Raw genomic sequence first — 15052 nt, 5'->3', positions numbered from 1 at the left:
TTCTTTTACTGAGTTCTTAATCTCCAGAAATTCTATTTGGTTCCTTTTTAAAATTTCAATCTCTTTGGTAAAATGTTCATTTTGTTCTTTGATTATATTTCTGAGTTCATTAAATTGCCTGTCTGTGTTTTCTTGCATCTCATTGATTTTTTTTTAAGAACTGCAATCTTGAATTCTCTGTTATTTAAATCACATATTTCCATGTCTTTAAGTTCATTTTTTAGAGACTTTTCATTTTCTTTCTGAGCTGTATTGTTACCTTGGTTATTCATGGCAATTAATGATTTATTATTTCTGTTCCTGGACATCTACAGGAGTGGATTCTGCAATAGGTTGATAGAAAGAGGTATTTCTTTTGTTTGCCAGTAGGTGTTGGTAGAATGTTTTATTTTCTCTCCGACTGCAGCCTTTTATTCTCTCCCACACGGTAGTGCTATGTTTTCTCTGCACTATTCCGGCTTCTCACACAATGGGGGGATTCCCTGGGAGACAGGCTTCTCCTCTGTGAACAGTTTGCCTGGGTCATAGGGCGCCGTCTCTGTGGGGGGATGTGGAGAGCTTCTGAAGTTCCAAAGCTCTTCCTGCACCAGATTCAGAGCCCATATGTTTCAGCAGTTCTGTTTGCTCCTGCAGGGATCCGCCCAGATAGGTGGGGTCAGGGGCAGGGTGAGTTGTGAGAACTGACCCAGAGCAATGGCAGTGACCACCACCACAGCCGGTCCTGCTTCCACAGCTCCCTACCCTTTGCTGGAACTAGTTGGGCTGTGAATCTGTATCTGTGGTCCACAGTTCTCAGAACAGCAAATATTCTGTTCTTTTGATCTGACACTGCTACTGTTCCGCTTCCAGCACCGGGCAGGTGGGGGCGGGGCGAGCTCTGGGAGGGGAGGGAGGGGGCGGCTAGTCTCAGTGCCTAAGGCTTAAGTTCTCTGCTCGGCAGTGAGGGCTTAAACCACCGTTTTCAGCCTTCTTCCCTCAGTCTTTTCTCCGAGGTCTCTGCCGTGAGCGTTGGGCTCAGCCGTGTTATATGCTGCCCCCTCAGCCCTGTGGAGCCCTGGCGGAGCCCTTACAGTCCGAGCTCTTCCCTCTCCCGCAGCTGCGGTAGTTCCGGGAAGCAGCGAGCTCGGAGCACTGAGCTAGGGGCGGCTCCATCTCTGCACTTCTCCCATCCCGCCTCCCCCACTCACGCAATTTGCTCACCTTTAGATGATTTCAGTAGTGCATCTCTTAGTTTTGCCTGTCTGCTGTGTAGGGAGTCCTTTGTGGAGTTATAGTTGTTCGATTTGTTGTAAATTCCATGGGATATTTCAAGAGGCTCACCTCACGCCGCCATTTTTATGACGTCCCATTTTGGGTTTTAATTTTTGTTTAAAAAGTCCTTTCTTCCCCCCAAGTCTCAAAGATATAATCCAACATCCTTTCCATAACTTTATAGATTATTTTTAACACTTGGGGCTTGAATCCACCTGGATCACCCTTCTACTGTGATGTTAGGTAAGGATCCGTTTTCAGCTTTCCTCTATAGCGTTTGCAGCTTTTCTCTCCACCATCCACTAGATAAAACCTCCGTCCCCCACAGATTCATATTGTCACTCTCACTGTACGTCGTCCCCATACACATGCGGGCTTGGCTCTGAGCTCCATACTCCCTTCTGAATATTCAGAATACATTCTATGTGACATCCTCACCAGATGCTCACGTCGCGTTCAGCCACTGCTTTTACTGGGCACCACATAGATGTCCTTATCACAAGTGACCTTGGCCCTGCCGCTAGGAGCGTCACTGGGTGGGTGGACATCGTGGGGGAGGAATTTCCCGCCCTGGAGCCCCAGCCGTGACTTAACTGCACACAGAAAAGGCTCGATTGCATGAGTGTGTCCCCCTAATTCTGGTGAAGTGTGTTCCCGAGTCAGCCTCCCTGCAGCTAAGTCCCCAAATGGCCATGACCCTGTGCAGATGTCACCAAAAGGATGGGAAGAATGACAGAGCCTTGTCAAGATGGGAAGAAACTGGGGTCCTAATTGTGGCTAAGACAGCTTCCTCTTTCACACTCGACAAAAATGTGTGAGCCCGTCATCAGGGTCCCTTCTGGAAGAATCCTGGGACTGTGGTGGCACATTTAGATTCTTGGAGACTCTGCCCTGCCCACCAGGCCACGTTAACACTGATCGCCACTCACGCCGTGTCGCCCAGCTGACCTGGTGGATGGTCCCAGGCCTCCCCTCACTCTCATCGGCATGCCATATAGTGGTCCCTTCCCAAACGCACTTGACTTCCTCTCTGGGGCGCCCTTCTCCCAGCCCTGCCACATCACCTGTCCTTCTTCTCAAGCTTTACTGCTGTAAGTCTCTCAGCAGGGGGCCACCTCGAGGCTTCTTGCACTGGGGGTACAGTCATGTTGGTTCCCCACATGTGTCCAGCCACACTTATGTAAATACCATCTCACTGTGATAAGTCCTAGCATTTTATTTCCAGCCTGCGCCTGTCCCCGGCTCCATGGGGCCACGTCCAAGCATCTGACTCACTGTTCCCTGATGACAAGTCAGCATTTAGGACTTACCACACACAGAATCGGATTCCTGAATTTCTCCCCAAACTGTTCTCCTATACTTCCTCCCACCTCGGGAAACAGAAATCCCTCTTCCAGGTGCACAGGCCAGGCACCTGTGTCTCCTTCCGCCTCCCTTTGCAGACCATCATCAGATCTCACCAGCTTCTTAACATCCACCCAGGACCCAGCCGCTTCTCTCCATCTCTCCCCTAGTCCTCGGTCTGTATTTCACAGCCCGCTTACCATGGACGGCTGCATAGGTCTCCCTGCCCCCACCCTGGCTACCTGTGGTCTTCTTTACAACCCACAGGAGAGGAACCAGTTAGGACAAACGTCACACCAATCCCTCCTTTTCTGGAAGCCTCCAGGCTCTCCAGCTTCCTCAGAGGAAAAGCCAAATCAACCACCCCCTCCCCATGTCCCACAAGCATCTGCGATGTCTGACCGCACACCCACCCTCTCTTTGACTCACCTCCAACCTCCTTGCCCCTTGCCAGCTTCCTCTCAGGCACGACTGTCTGTCTCCCTAAGACATCCGCTCCCTGAAGCCGGAGGTCAGTCCTGCCCAGTCCATCAGCGCACTCACCAAGCCCTGCACGTGGCAGGCGGCTGGTCTTTGTGAGACGCAGGTGCAAAGCAGTCGGTGTGTGGCTGCTTTATGGTGAACTCTCCTCAGGGCTGCTTCGTATCATTATTTGTATTATCCCCATCATTGTTGGTAAGAAGGAGATTTGACAAGAGAAAGGAAACGTACCTCTACACACCATGGAATGATAGGATATGAATAACCATTGTGCATTTTTCCACCAAGCGCATTCAGGTGGGAGACACTAACAGACAATCTTGAACTAAAGACTCCACTGCTACAGTCCCTCAGCAGGCTACTGACTAAATAACACGCTGGCCCTTAGGCAAATATCCAGCTGAAACTCCTTCCGCAGGGCGCCCCCGTGTTCCCGATCTCATCGCATCTCCAGAGAAGGACTGTTACAATTAGCAATTCAGAAACTCTTTCACATCTTAGTAACCATGCAGAAAAATTAATTCAAGCAAAACCTAATTTAGAATAATAATAACATGCTTTCCTAATGCTTCCTACATTAATCATGGTTAAGACAGTTACTATAGCAGCGCTGTTGGAACTTATTGAAAATAATGTAATTCACTGTAGCACAAGTTCTCTTCAGAGAGCGTCCCTATTTGTTTAAGCAAGAGAGAAAGAAATAGGACGGTGCCTTCTGTTTCCTGTGAACTAATTTAAGGTTCAATAGCAATCAGAGACAAAAGTAATAAAGTGGTGTTTGCTCTGAGGGGAGGTGGTGGTGACCTCTGTTTTCTTAGGATTAGATTAGTTTTAAAATTGTTCTCTCGGTCTCATCTTTGTGCTGAAACTCAGAAGAAAAAAAAAGAGAAAAACACGGGATGATGGTGTTGAGAGGGGCGGAAATACCTTGTGGGTGAGCCCCTGCCTTCTGGGAGCCACTTCTGTCCCTTGAGATCTCCCACAGAGCAGAGGCCAAACTTAAAGACCACAGTAAGGGGTCAAAGGCCAGCAGAAGTCAAGGTCAGAGGTTGGGAAGAGTCCAGAAAGACAGAAACAGCTGGTGACTATGCAACTCATACATTCGACTCCAGTTCTGACCAGCTCAGTAACAGTGGGTCCCGCTCCTCCGAGGCTCTTCAGGTGGCCACCTCTTTAAGATTTTCCTGCCGCTGAGGTGTGGGTCCCACGTGGTAGAACGTGGGACACAGCAGTCAGACAGGCCTGGTTAAGTCTCCATGATGCCGCAGACTAGCTGTGTCACTTGGAGAAGAAACTCGACCACTCAGCAGTGCTTGTTCTGCCGTAACTGTTTCTCAGTGTGGCAAGGTGGACATTGGGGCTGGGTCATTCTCTGTGGTGGGGCCGCCCTGTGCATTGTGGGGTGTTTAGCAGCTTCCTGGCCTCTCCCCACCAGATGCCAGCAGCACCCCTAGTCAGGACAACCACGACTTGTCCAGACATTGCCACATGTCCCCAGGAGGACAGAGTGACCTCCAGCTGAGAAGCACTGACGTGTGAAATAGAGCAGAGTAACCTCCTATTCTGGAAACCCAGTGAGGCCAGGCCCCTGGGCTGTGCACTGCAGGCGCCGGGTGGGAGTGGACTTAGGAAAACCCCTCAGTCCTGGAATAAGCCTCGGTATGCTTTTCACAAAGTTCCTCCTGGACTGGTTAGCGAATATTGATTTTCCCCCAAAATACTTAAACACCACGACGTCTCAGTTAATAAAATACAGAAGCTTTATCTCAGAACACTCACCACCATTTTTAGAATAAATGAGAAACTGGTCCAGGTGATATGAAGAGCTGTATTACGTCAAAGTCCCTTAATACAAACAAGACAAATGAAGTTTACTCGTTTCCACAAAATGCATCTGGGTCAACACATCCGAAAGGAGACTTTTTATGAGATAGCGTCTCCTTCCCTTTTGTACTTATTTGGTAGATAATTTTTTCCACTTCTTGGGCTTCCTTGTTTTTCTTTTTTTTTTTTTTTTAAAGTCCCAAAACAATTTAAAAAACAGAATTTGCATTCTCCGGTTCACTGAAGACTATTTATTTCAGCCTAGCGGGTTGTGCACATTTCAAATACTGATCAGCTACATGTGAAAACGAAATCTGACTTTTTCTTGGGTTTTATTACTGAAAACCCTTGCTCTGCCCTTAATTCAAGTGAGGTTGGGGTTCAGAAATGCTTTTAGTATCAGCTATGAAAAAATCTATTATGTCAGTCAATTTTTCCCTCCCCCCCAACTCCCAGTCAAGCTGTTGTTCTCAGTCTAGTTGTGGAGGTCGCAGCTCCCAGCCCCACGATGGTACCATGAGCCTTGCGCTCCCCCCAGATGAGGCAGTCGGTCTCCGGTCGATCACAGTAGCTCATGGCCACTCACGCCAGCCACTGGCTGCTCACAGCAGCCCAGCTGTTGTTCACAATCTTAGCTGTAGAGGGCGCAGCTCACTCGCCCAGGTGACCGGGTTAGGAGCACAGCTCTCCAACCACCTGAACCACCGGGCCACCCAGTCAGTTTTTTTTTAAATTAAATGTTTTATTTTGACAAAATTGTCGATTTGTGGGCAGCTGTAAAACACAGAGAGACCCCCGGACTCTGCCCACTTCCCCCAGAGGTAACGTCTTGCAAAACTGTAGTGCAGTATCATACCCAGAACATGGAAAACCACTTGGGCTTATGTGTGAGGGTCCATTTCCGAGTTCTCTATTCTGTTCTATTGACCTAGTGCAGCTTCATAATGTATCTTGAAATAGCGTAGACTGATTTCTCCTCCTTTGATTGTTTTTAAAATTGCTTTAGTGATTTTGTTCCCTTTGCCTTCCCATGTGCATTTTTGAATAATCTTGTCTATATCTAAAAAAAAATCTTGCTATGATTTAAATAGAAATTGTGTAAGACGTACATGTCAAGTAGGGGCTCCTTCTTACAATGTGAGTCGCCCCATGCATGAATATGTATATCTCTCCATTTATTTAGAGCTTTGATTTATTTCAACCGTGTTTATAGTTTTCAGCATATGTCCTATATATGTATCATTACATTTATACCTGTTTCAGCAATCACAAATGGCATTGTACTTTGACGTTTATGTTACATATAGGAATGCAATTGATTTCAGTGTGTTTGTCACATATCCTGCAAACTCAATGAACTCACTTATTAATTTTAGATTTCCTTTGTAGATTCCTTTGGGATTTTCTAAGTAATCATACCACCTGCAAATGGTGGCAGTTTAATTTCTTTGTTTTGTAAAATCTGTATGCATTTTATTTTCTTGCCTTATTGCATTGTGTACAACTTCCAACGATATGCCAGATAAGAGTGGTGACAGCAGATATATTTTCCTTGTTCCAAATATTAGGTGATAAGCATTCAGTGTTTCACCATTAGGTATAATGTTTGCCGTAGGGTTTGTTTGTTTGTTTGTTTCTGTTTGTCTATTATCTTTGTAATGTTGAAGAAAATCCTCTCTATTCCTACTTTTAGAGGTTTTTAAATCATAATTGGTTGTTGAATTTTGCCACATGCTTTTCCTGTAGCAATTGTTATTATCAGGTGGTTTCCCTCCTTTAACCCGTCAATGTGGTTTTCAAATGTTGAAGCAGGTGCCCCGTTGTAGCTGAGGACGAAATCCAGGCCTCTACCAGTAGAGCAACTGTCTTCTAGAAGTTTCCTGTCTTACTAGGCTTGTTTTCCCCGTCTCTGGTTAGAGAGAGCAGGCTTTGGGAAATTTTTTCTGCTTGCATTTGTTACTGTTTCTGGGTTGCTGGTTTCTTGAGCACTCAGCTTGGGGTGAGTGAAGCCCCCCACAGACCCAGAGAACCATTCCAGACCATGTTGTGCTTGGAGGTCCCTCGGTGGTGTGCCTCTGCTCGCCACCTTCAGTCTTGGTCCCGGGAATGATGTCCATGACGTCAGCCATGATCGTGACCTTCATCCTCTCGAGGTCAGGGGGCACCTTGTCTCTGCTGAGTAAGTTGTCGCTTCCTGGCAGGAAGGTAAGAAATGCGGGGTGGGGCGCGCTCAGCCGGGGCCACCGTGTTCTTCCTCAGTGTCAGCACATCAAGTGAGTGGACTCGGAGTACAGTTGGGGACAGCAGTCTCAGCGTGACCTAGAAGAAAGGCAGAAACTCAGGGTGGGGGAGGCACCCATGCTGTGTCAGAATCTACATCCTGACAAGATCCACAGGCTTTCGTGTCTACACTGCGGTTTGGAAAGTGCTGTCCAGAGTTTCTAAGGGACTCCGGAGAGTGGAGTGAGATGGGAGCGTCCCAGGCTCGTGGCAGCCACAGTCTCCCTCAGGGCAGCTTAAAGGTGGGTGCACCTTTATTTGTGGCCACTGGGAAGGTGAAAGGGGGGCAGTTTGGAGAGGAACGTGTCGTGCCAAGACCTAGAGGCCTCTGTGAGTTGGAGAGAGGAGGGTGGTGGCCTGGGAGCGTCACGGTAGGAGACGAAGGGCAACCTTCCCTCCAGCCAGCATCTCTGGCGTCCCCAGTCCTCGACCCCAAGGATACATTTGCATTCACTGTCTTTCCCACCCACTGCCTAACATGGGTTTGTGTGGCAATTAGTACAGATGGGTTTTCCGCAGCGAAAGCGCCCGAGTACCCTTTAGGCTGTCCCCACATTTGTGTGTGGCTTTGCTGAGAATGTGAGATACGTAAGTGTGAGTGACGAATGGCTGCTCCACTGGGAGCAGGAGGGTCCCTCTGAACAGCACAGCCACAGGGTCACATCGTTCCCAACCCCCAAAGGCCGCATGTGGGTCACCCATCGGGTCGGCCTAACCTGGAAAACAGATGGAAAGCAATCAAGAGGCAGAGACTCCGCTCGGCAAAGCGTAGTAAAGCAGGGAAAGAGAACAAGGTGCTCGACCCCCTCCAGGGCGTGGTGGCTGCGTCACCAGCCACACCGCCGGGCACAGGCCTTGCTGGGTCCAACAGGGAGGCGCCCCTGTTCTTTGCGCAGAGAAGATGCCCAGTGAGGGAGCAGACCGTCCTCCATCCTTTGTGCCAGGAGGGGTCAGAGACTCATTCGACTGGAGACCAGTGGCCTCAATGTCACCTGCAGTCACCGCACCTTTGAGCCAGTCCTGATCGGCTGCGCCTTCAAGAGATGACAGTGACGGTGGTGGTGGCAGAGGGGAGAAGTGTCTGTAGTGAGCTCGTGTTTTCTCTCCTGGCTTAAAACCAGCCTCCTGTGCAAAGAGCAGGGTGGGGTGACCAGACACGGGCTCCGTAAGCATGACAGTGACGGGTTTTCTTTTCCATAAGGAACCTCGATGCCCTTGGCTTTAAACGTGGGAGAAAGAAGGTGAATAGAGGACAATCTGACAGCCAAATAAATGTTTAAGTCCAGGAGAGTACCCCCTTCAGTGGTTCGCCTGGCAAGGCATCTGGCAATTGTGTGCCACCAAAGGCAGCCGCAGTCGATGGCAGCCACTGCAGGGTGGCGTCCAGGGCCACCTCAGCTGACCACAGAGCCTCCTTGGTTTGCAAACTCAACTGGCCTGATAAAGTCGCACTGGGCTTGAACCATTTGGAAGTTTGAGCTGCAAATAAAATTGTCAATTAATTATTCATTATACAGAAAGTTAATATTTAAAGAAAATAAATCAGAGCAGAGCATGGTTAGGAAAGGGAATTCCCGGGGTGGTGTGTGTATTCCATGACTGCCCTGGGCTGGTCGATGGCTTGAAGTTCAGAAAGAAACAAAGAACAGAACAAGAAAGAAATCTGAACTGGGGAGAAAATCTAGGAGGACAAAGAGGAAACACCACTTGGAGTCCCCTCTCCCTGGGCCAAGCCTTGGTTTTATTTTCCAGGTTGTCTCCAATTCCCAATATGTACGTGTTTCTAAGTTAACGATTAAACATAATAATGGCACATGCTCTTTTGCTTATTCTCCACGTTGTGGCTTGAGAAGGAGAAGCTGATCGTGACGAGGTTCTGTTCACAGCTTCTGTTTCTCCGGCACCCGTGCTCCGTGGCTCCCCCAGCAGGGCTGTTACGGTTGTGAATCACGGGGCTCTTCACTCAGCATCACGGGAAACGGCTCGTACCCTCCACCCCCACGTGACTTGGCGCTCTGTCCACAGGCTCCTTCTCTGTTCTTCTGGTTACTGTGTCACATCAGAGAATTAAACAGACATTACAACAGCACAGCGGTAATTATTTTCTGTGGCACAAAAATCTTGGGCATTTACCCAAGAGGAAAGAAAACCTATATAGGAATATCCCCAACCCTGAAGGAACAAGCGAGGGCCCCAGCCGACAGAGACCAAGGCGGGAGGGTGGGAGCCCACTTGCTGACAAGCCTGTGAAGCCAGCATCGGCCTCGCCCATTTTCAGAGGAGCTGGGAAGGCGGAGGGGCTTTGATCCAGAGTCAACACTTCATCGTGTCCTTCCTCCAGGACACGTGATCAGAAGGTGGAGTCCCCTGCAGGCCCCAGCTGTGCTGGGAATCTCTACCTCTGCACCTCAGCCTGCACGAGTTACGGCCAAATGGAATAACCACAAACCCACTCAAGAAGTTCACTGCACACCTCGCGTCCATTCGGGATGGCTGCTATCGAGAAGCTAGAAAGGCGGTGTTGGTGAGGATGTGGGGCCGTGGGAAGGCTGCGGGCTGTTGGGGGATGGACGGCGGGGCAGCCACTACGGAGAACAGTGTGGAAGTGCCTCCGAAAACTATGAAGAGAGCGACCTATGACCCAGCAATTCCTCTTCTGCATATATAACCACAAGCAGTGAAAGCAGATGTTCAAAGGGACATTTGCACGTCCATGTTCCTACACGATTACACAACTGTTACCAGGTGGAGGCAACCCAAGTGCGCCCACAGACTCATGGGTAAAGAGAGTGTTACATGCAATGGAATGTTCCGCAGCCTTAAACAGGAAGGAAATCCCGACACAGGACACAGCACAGATGGCCTTGAGGACATTATGCTCAGGGAAATAGGGCAGCCACACAAGGCCAAACGCTGTGTGCTGCCGCTCAGACGAAGTCTCTGCAGGAGTCAGAGTCACAGGAACAGAACGCAGAGTAGCGCCGCCGTCCTCGCTGGGTTGTGTCTCGGGACCCCGGTAATGCTGACAGACCCCATGTATTTCACCGGCGTGAAGCTCAGTGCTGGCTGCTGCCTGCACAGGACAAGCACTTGTCCTTCTCTGGGTCCTGCCTCTGGATGCTGCCCCCCACCCCCCACACTGAGCCTAAAGCAGAGTCACCTATAGCGACCTTGGCAGGCACATGCTGGCTCTCACAGGACAATGTCCGTTTACCGTAACCAGGACTCTTCCAGGATCGCGTGCTGCCTGCCTCAAGATTCCAGCAAAAGCTCTATTAAAGGTGACACATTTGTTATCACACTTTTATTTACATGTGAAGGAAATATTTGCTACTCCTTAGTCTTCAAAATAACTACCTTTCAGATGTTTGCTGAAAAGGTGAATAATCTGAGATTTATTTTCAGCACGATACGCAACCGTTTTAAGCCTTTTGTACCAAATTGCCTCTTCTTATTGACAAACTCTAATCAGCCTTCAAAATAAATAGGGGCGCGCCTGGGGCAATGCCGTGAGAGGCAAAGTCTTAATTTCCTGTAGCTACCGTGTTTCCCCGAAAATAAGGCCGGGTCTTATACCATGTTACCCCGAAAATAACACCGGGTGCTATATTAATTTTTGCTCCAAAAGATGCATTAGGGCGTATTTTCAGGGATGTCTTATTTTTTCATGTACAACAATCTACGTTTATTCAAATACAGTCATGTCATCTTCTTCTGGAACATCGTCATAATGTACAAAATGCATCCGTCTGGCTGACGATCTTAACTGGGGCTTATTTTTCAGAGTAGGTCTTATTTTCGGGGAAACACAGGAGTGGGGAATCAAGTGTCTCAGGTCTGAGTAGGTAAGTCAGGCTATTTAAATCTATGTTTTCAGTTCAGAGTAATGCAGAGAAACGTCCATGCCAGCCAGCCACCTTCTCATTTCCCACTTACTTTTACGAGTCTTTTTTCCACTAATGGGGAAGAAAAAACATTAATAAATAACTCTGTTTCTGCACTCTGTACACAAAGTTCTGAAGTCTTCAGAATTCATTAGCATGCACGCCACTCGAGAAAGGAACGTGGAAAGTGATGGGTGACAGCGTACTGTCGGGTGGAAACACGGTGGGTAGCAGGCGCTGGCTTCTGCAGCAGAGGCAGAGGTGCAGGCACTGTCCCAGGAGAAGGGGACTTTCTAAGGACACTCCACCCTGCTCCATCTCACTGTGAGCGAACATGCAGGTGGCCAAGCAGGAAGCCCTCGCTGCTGGTACCCATTGTCCCCTCACTTGGGTCATTTCCATTAAGAGGGAATCCTCTGTGGAGAGGCTGGTCCCCCAGGCCTGCCATTCCCATGGGAACTAATCAGACTTGCCAGCACTCTGCAAATTACCATCAAAGGGACTAACTACAAGTCAGGCGAGGCCTGCAGTGGGAAACGTCTGTCCATTCCAGGTCTCTGAATTGCCTCGCGGGGAAGTGGGGACCTTACATAACCTTGTTGGAAAATTCAAGACTGTATTGAAACTTAGGTATGGCTGTTTGACAGACGTGCTAAAATCCCGTGGCCGGTTCTTGGCACACAGTAGGCGCTCCCTGTGTGTTAGCTGTCACACTTGGTGCCCTTTGCCAATTCTCCATGTGCACAAGACCATCAGAGAATGGAAGGATTTATTTCTCTGGGAAACTGCCTTCTCTTCCAAAGCAAGCCCTCCAAACAAGACACACCACCTCCATGCCCGCCAAAGTGACCGCACAGGCCGTCTTATGCATTGATTCTGCAGCATTTACAAGTTTTGCTTCCAATAAGGAAAGGGTCACGTGCACAGAAACAGTTTATGTGCCATGTACAGTGGAATGAAAGATTCAGCCAAGAGAGAGACGCACTTTTTGCTGCTGCTTTCCTGCAAGGTAACAGGAAACATTAAAAATGCATTTGTCCCTGGTAGGTTGAATTTATTTTAACTGGCATAAATAGGACAGATGAGCTATTCAAATGTCTGAAGAGCAGCACATAATGAAATATGGATCACTTTCTCGTGGCTCCAGCAGGAGTGGTCAAGAAATTTGTTTTCTTTGGGCATCGGCATTTGGTGGCACTGATAATGAATTACATATTGCAGGCTCGTGTCTCACACCCAGTTTATTTACCTCTCCAGCCCAAAGTCTCATTTGTCAAAATGTATAGCTTTAAATTCATCAGCTTTAATGAGCCCTGAATCGATACTATGTACATTCTTTGGGTATCGGCGACTAAGAACCTATTTTTTAAAGGATTGCCAATTGTACGGGATGGAAACTGATTGCTCTTTAAAATAAAATGTGGACAGTTTAGCCCAACCTCAGTGGGGGTGGCATGGTGAGTGCACCCAAAATTCAGTACCCCTTCTCCAGAGAAGACACTGTCGGTGCATCTGGTGAAGTTCCGCCCGCATCCCCCGTTCTGTTTCTTTTACCTCAAGCCCAAGAGAGCTCATCACCAGAGGCCCCAGAGCTCCGGCCTGTGAGCTGGGGTGTGCGTGGACTCTGCTGTTTCCTCTCCCGCCAGCTCTGACTGCCCTGCGTGCTGTTTGGGAGAAGACGTAGATCCTGCGGTGACCCCTGTGAGTCGGCCCTGCAAACGGGACGCGGCCTCAGCTTCTGACTCAGCTCCCCTCCCAGCCATTGTGGTGAGTGTCAGTGTTCACCTGTGAACACAGCAAACAGCCTTCTCTCACCGTTTCCGGCAGCGCCGCTGCAGACCCGCGACCCCCTGACTTCTGAGCACCTCAGATTTCCACACTCACCCCAGATCCCCCGAGCACATCCTCTGTCTGCGTCCACTGCCTCTCTCCTCGCTGCATTTCAAGCCTCGGACCCCCACAGCCTTGCTGACATCCTGGAGAGCTCCGTGCTCCTGCAACCGGAATCCTGTTTTGCAAGCACCACCTGATAAAGACAGTGCCTATAGACAGTGCCCTATAGGTCCCCTCATTGGCCTCCCAAAGCTTAAGCTCTCTGCGGAGGACAGCACCAGGCCTGCACATGTGCCCTCCAGGTTCACGCCCGCCCCTCGAGGCTGTGCCATCTACCTGCTGCTGCTCCGAACTGTCCCTAAGGCCCCTGTGCCCCACGCTGCGCCCTCCACTGACCCCTCAGACCCCAGCATAACCCCATCCTCAGAGTGCCAGGTCCCCTCCGAAGCACGCAGCATCCCCTGCCCTTAGCTCCTAGCGGTCCCTGACCCCCGCTCATGACATTTCACCACCCAATCACTGTCACATCCTCGCCCCTGCGTGGAAGACACCAGGATGTCAGGTGCAGGGCCCGCCCCGCCCAAACTGCTGTGCACGGGCACGTTACCCGGCGTAATAAATAGGCTCCCTTTACCCTAAACTCTGTCTAGTCCAGCTCTGCTGAAGCATCCGCGAAACAATCTAAATGGCATAAATACTTTATTAGACTTCTGCTAAGATTCTATTGTTGGCCCAAATACGCGTTTAAAATGACTTAAAACCAGCCACAAATGATTTTTCTCCAAAGAGCTGTAGAAACCACAGGTCATCAATTGAAGAGAAAGCGGGCACATAATAAAGAGAAAAATAAAAGATGTTTTCTCACCCAAAGAGAGCCTACAGATATTTAGAGAAATATAGTCATTTACAAACAAGGCACACACGAGGGTAGTTGGAGCTGCAGCTAAGACTCACGTCTGCTTCCAGAAACTGCATCCGTCCCTCCAAAGTGCGTGTGCAAAACCATTTTCAATGTTTTTCATTCGACTTGCTGAGACCTTGGAAGCCCTCCACCTGAAAACACTCCCCAGTTCCTCCTTCATGCAGGGCGTGGGGTTTCTCTCATGATTGTGTAACTCATTGTTTCCCGGGGTGCCTCTGTTCAGGCAGCAAGTGCAGCAGTGATTTCATCCTCTCTCTTTCCCCACGTGGATAGCTGGCCACTTCGTCCCAGGCTTACCCAACCCTGGGACTCCTCCAGGCAGCCGGCTGGGCGATCCCCAACACGGAGAGTTCCAGAGACCCAGGTTGGGGGGGGGAGAGCAGGCCGCAGCAAAAGGAATATTCTAGGCAAACGGTCTGACGTGTAAGGACGTGAAGCCCTTTGGAGTAGCTGCAATGCAGGAGAGAAGAGACCACAGGAGTCCCCTGGAGATGGGAAAGAGACCAGAGAGAGACTCTGCGATTTTATCCTGAGGTTGATAAAGTTTGACCGAAAGAGTAAAGTGATCGTATGTGTGTCTCAAAAAGATGATCCTGATCAAAATACGAAGAAGGGACTTTAAGCGATGAGGACAAATGCGTGACAACCACACGGAAGTCCCTGCAGTCGTCCATAGGACGTAGGATGTTGGGGTGTTAGAGGAGGGAGCGGGCATGTGTGGTGATGGAGGTTGTAGGGAGATGGCTCACTGCAGACATGGCCTGGGCAGGGATGACACGGGTAATAAACTCATCACTGTCACACTGTCATCGTCACTCACAGCTAATATTTATTGAGCTCTCCCCCAGTGCCAGGCACTATTCTAGACTCTGGATGATTTCCAGATTTCTGGTTTTCACAAGTAAGTGCCTAGCGGTACCAGGGCTGAGGGGACAGGGAATGACGGCGGATGGAAGGCTTTTAGCTTGGTTGAGGGCAGACACTGAGTAGAGAGGTACATACTGGGCTGGTCACAAAAATTAGAGCCGTTGGAGTATGGAGGGAGACTGAATCCATGCGAGTAGGGGACGGAGAGGACGGCCTGGGCCTCGCAGATGCATCCTGGGTTTACAAGGAAGCATGTGGCATCCTAACAGGGTTCAGCGGCCCTGAAAAGGAGGACATTGGAGTCACCACCTGTCCTGGTGCACCTCCCAGCGCTCCAACTAACTGGTTATGTGACCTTGGAGAGCTT

Source organism: Rhinolophus sinicus, chromosome 13 (genome assembly GCF_057876585.1).
Source record: "Rhinolophus sinicus isolate RSI-liver-muscle chromosome 13, RSI-T2T, whole genome shotgun sequence".
NCBI lineage: Eukaryota > Metazoa > Chordata > Mammalia > Chiroptera > Rhinolophidae > Rhinolophus > Rhinolophus sinicus.
Note: the sequence above shows the minus strand (reverse complement) of the source record.